The sequence below is a fragment of the Borostomias antarcticus genome, assembly GCF_949987555.1.
Source record: "Borostomias antarcticus genome assembly, chromosome: 6".
NCBI classification, from domain to species: Eukaryota; Metazoa; Chordata; class Actinopteri; order Stomiiformes; family Stomiidae; genus Borostomias; species Borostomias antarcticus.
Window position 1 is genome coordinate 32,469,242 of NC_140239.1, and position 5,000 is coordinate 32,474,241.

At 49.2% G+C, this 5,000-nt stretch overlaps 1 protein-coding gene across 1 annotated transcript in view; it reads right to left on the reverse strand.

Annotated features, from left to right (window-relative positions):
* Nucleotides 1-5,000, reverse strand: part of LOC311310662 (protein PALS1-like) — a gene marked incomplete at both ends in the record, with an annotated part of 51,064 nt that overhangs the window by 36,176 nt on the left and 9,888 nt on the right. The gene's annotated exons all lie outside the window — the stretch shown is intronic.

The window sequence follows — 5,000 nt, forward strand, 5'->3', positions numbered from 1 at the left end:
TCTCATCTCTCCAGAAGGGAGACCACCTCCTCTCATCTCTCCAGAAGGGAGACCACCTCCTCTCATCTCTCCAGAAGGGAGACCACCTCCTCTCATCTCTCCAGAAGGGAGACCACCTCTTCTCACTTCCAGTCTGAAAACCAAAGGAGCCATTTCTTTTAAGGTTTTTTTCCTTAGAGCGGAGCGGAATGTGGCCTTGGTAAAGTTCCCCTTCCCTAAACTAGAGGAACACACAGCGGAATGTGGCCTTGGTAAAGTTCCCCTTCCCTAAACTAGAGGAGCACACAGTGGAATGTGGCCTTGCTAAAGTTCCCCTTCCCTAAACTAGAGGAGCACTCAGCTTTCACAACACTATCTATCATTAAAATGGCATTTCAAAAAAAGAAGAAATGGGGAGAAAAAAAAAATAATCTAAACAGGGCGGTGTGGATGTGAGTGCACGAGGACGCCAGCGCGTGAACCGAATATAAATTGGCAACGGCATTAAATATTTATGCCAAAAAATATTCCCAAGCCTATCACTGCTTATGTAACATTATTGGGAGGTTTTTCAGGGGCAGCCCTGCTTGGCAGTCGGTTGGCACCGATGTTCAGTTAAGCACCACCTTCTCCTCTTTACCACATGAACACCTAATCAGGGCATAAAGAGACCATGTTTGATCTCATCAGGGGGAGGGGGGGTCACTTCTGATTGGCTGGCCCAAGCAGGAAGGAGGGAAAGTACCCCACCTGGGCCACAGCTGCTCTGATTGGATCCTGGACCCTCTCTGCTCACACACACGCTGGGCGGGCCTGACGCTGCACACACACCTGTACCTAGAGAACGTATATAGTCTCACTATAGACTGTATAGTCCCAGTATATAGTCTCACTATAGACTGTATAGTCCCAGTATATATTCTCACTATAGACTGTATAGTCCCAGTATATAGTCTCAGTATACGTCCCCACAAATCACAGCTTCAGATAAAATGACTTATACACAGGGGCAGTAGGGATGGACTGGGGCAGTAGGGATGGACTGGGGCAGTAGGGAGGGACTGGGGCAGTAGGGATGGAGGGGGGCAATAAGGATGGACTGGGGCAGTAGGGAGGGACTGGGGCAGTAGGGATGGGCTGGGGCAATCAGGATGGACTGGGGCAGTAGGGAGGGACTGGGGCAATAAGGATGGTCTGGGGCAGTAGGGAGGGACTGGGGCAATAAGGATGGACTGGGGCAGTAGGGAGGGACTGGGGCAGTAGGGAGGGACTGGGGCAATAAGGAGGGACTGGGGCAATAAGGAGGGACTGGGGCAGTAGGGAGGGACTGGGGCAGTATGGATGGACTGGGGCAGTAGGGAGGGACTGGGGCAGTAGGGAGGGACTGGGCAGTAGGGAGGGACTGGGGCAGTAGGGAGGGACTGGGCAGTAGGGAGGGACTGGGGCAGTAGGGAGGGACTGGGGTAATAAGGATGGACTGGGGCAATAAGGAGGGACTGGGGCAGTAGGGAGGGACTGGGCAGTATGGATGGACTGGGGCAGTAGGGAGGGACTGGGGCAGTAGGGAGGGACTGGGCAGTAGGGAGGGACTGGGGCAGTAGGGAGGGACTGGAGTAATAAGGATGGACTTGGGCAATAAGGAGGGACTGAGGCAGTAGGGATGGACTGGGGCAATAAGGAGGGACTGGGGCAGTAGGGAGGGACTGGGGCAGTAGGGAGGGACTGGGGCAGTAGGGAGGGACTGGGGCAATAAGGAGGGACTGGGGCAGTAGGGAGGGACTGGGGCAGTATGGAGAGACTGGGGCAGTAGGGATGGACTGGGGCAGTATGGAGAGACTGGGGCAGTAGGGAGGGACTGGGGCAATAAGGAGGGACTGGGGCAGTAGGGAGGGACTGGGCAGTAGGGAGGGACTGGGGCAATAAGGAGGGACTGGGGCAGTAGGGAGGGACTGGGGCAGTAGGGAGGGACTGGGGCAGTAGGGAGGGACTGGGGCAGTAGGGAGGGACTGGGCAGTAGGGAGGGACTGGGGCAGTAGGGAGGGACTGGGGCAGTAGGGAGGGACTGGGGCAGTAGGAGGGACTGGGGCAGTAGGGAGGGACTGGGGCAGTAGGGAGGGACTGGGGCAGTAGGGAGGGACTGGGGCAGTAGGGAGGGACTGGGCAGTAGGGAGGGACTGGGGCAGTAGGGAGGGACTGGGGCAGTAGGGAGGGACTGGGGCAGTAGGCCATGCGGCTGGTCTGTTGACATGTATTACCCCCTGATTCCACTACCAGCGATCCGTCTACGATTCCAAACCGGGACGTTTTCCTTCAGGAACGCGTACGACTTTAAACCATAACCCTAACCCTGAATGAGGCTCTTTAAACCATAACCCTAACCCTGAATGAGGCTCTTTAAACCATAACCCTAACCCTGAATGAGGCTCTTTAGACCATAACCCTAACCCTGAATGAGGCTCTTTAAACCATAACCCTAACCCTGAATGAGGCTCTTTAAACCATAACCCTAACCCTGAATGAGGCTCTTTAAACCATAACCCTAACCCTGAATGAGGCTCTTTAAACCATCCTGAATGAGGCTCGGCCCGTTGCGTCTTCTCAGTCCCATCAAAGGTTCCCACTATTTAGATCATCTCCATCGACCAACGTCGTCTTCTTCAATGGGTAAATAAACACATTTCAACCTTGGCTTTGTTTATTGTAAAATAACTATGCTGTGCTCATCAGGCCCAACTTTCTCACAAGGTGCCTATTGTTTACTGACGATGTGGTCAATAACAACGTATTGATTTGTAGCAGTAGATGCTAGCCTAGCCTATACATGGACACCTTCAAACCAAAACTCACATTAAAAGAGAGTACTCCATATAGGCTATTCAATCGAATTTAATGTCGTCAATAATGTCCTTAAATCTGATTTCAATGGGTTTGAAGGTGTCCATGTAGACCTATACGCACCAATAGCTTTGGCTACAATACATTAATCCGGAGTATTCTGGTTATTTATATTCTCACATAGTGGCCGTTAGCAGGAGGAGAGCAGTACTATTCATCCTCCTGTTGGATAGACTGCAGAGACAGAGGAGGAGAAGGCACAGAGGAGGAGAAGGCACAGAGGAGGAGAAGGCACAGAGGAGGAGAAGGCACAGAGGAGGAGAAGGCACAGGGTTGGGGTTTCTGTCAGTGTCTAAATAATGTTGATGCCGTTTGTCGTAAAGAATGTTATGTTTTTCCACCTCAATTATCATGTTTTCATCGTCCATTAGCCTATATATGTAAACAAATGCGGGTGCAAACAAATGTATGTAGGCTAAACAAATGCGCATGCCACTACTCTGGATCCGTCACCATGCACCATGCACCATGCACCATGCGGGAATCCGGAAAAAATAGACTTCACTCCTATTTTCTCCGGGGAACCGTTTTGAGCCGTAGAGAAAACGTGCCGGAACGTTTTGGGTGAAATTTAAAGACCTTGACTTGAATGGAGCAGCTTACTCCGGAGTCCGTACGCCATCTTATCGTGCCGGACGCGCATAGAAAACGGACTGTATACTGAACCACACAGCCCAGAATGCATCTGTAGAGCCGCGCCAGAGTGGATCTCATGCTTCTGATCTCAGGTGCAGTCACACGTCCCTGAGTCCCACGGGGAAAGGGTGGGATTGGTTTCATGATGATTCATTATCACAGATCATCAGCGAGTAACACTGATTATTCTCTTTAAAAAAAAAAAACACTACAGCCTGAACTATAAATGCTCTGGTCATGTCAATACACTACACACTACACACTACACACTACACACTACACACTACACTACACTACACTACACTACACTACACTACACTACACTACACTACACACTACACTACACACGACACTACACTACACTACACTACACTACACTACACACTACACACTACACTACACACTACACTACACTACACACTACACACTACACACTACACACTACACTACACTACACTACACACTACACTACACACTACACTACACACTACACTACACTACACTACACTACACACAACACTACACTACACACTACACTACACTACACTACACTACACTACACTACACTACACACTACACTACACACTACACACTACACTACACTACACTACACACTACACTACACACTACACTACACTACACTACACTACACTACACACTACACTACACTACACTACACTACACTACACTACACACTACACTACACTACACTACACTACACTACACACTACACTACACACTACACTACACTACACTACACTACACTACACACTACACTACACTACACTACACTACACTACACTACACTACACTACACACTACACTACACTACACTACACTACACTACACTACACTACACACTACACTACACACGACACTACACACTACACTACACTACACACTACACTACACACTACACACTACACACTACACACTACACACTACACTACACTACACTACACTACACTACACTACACTACACACTACACACGACACTACACTACACTACACTACACTACACTACACTACACACTACACTACACTACACTACACTACACTACACTACACACGACACACGACACTACACACGACACTACACACTACACTACACACTACACACTACACACTACACACTACACTACACACTACACACGACACTACACTACACAACACTACACTACACTACACACTACACACTACACACGACACTACACTACACTACACTACACTACACACTACACTACACTACACTACACTACACTACACTACACACTACACTACACACGACACTACACTACACACTACACTACACACTACACACTACACACTACACACTACACTACACACTACACTACACTACACTACACTACACTACACTACACACTACACTACACTACACTACACACTACACACTACACTACACTACACTACACTACACTACACTACACTACACTACACACTACACTACACACTACACTACACTACACTAC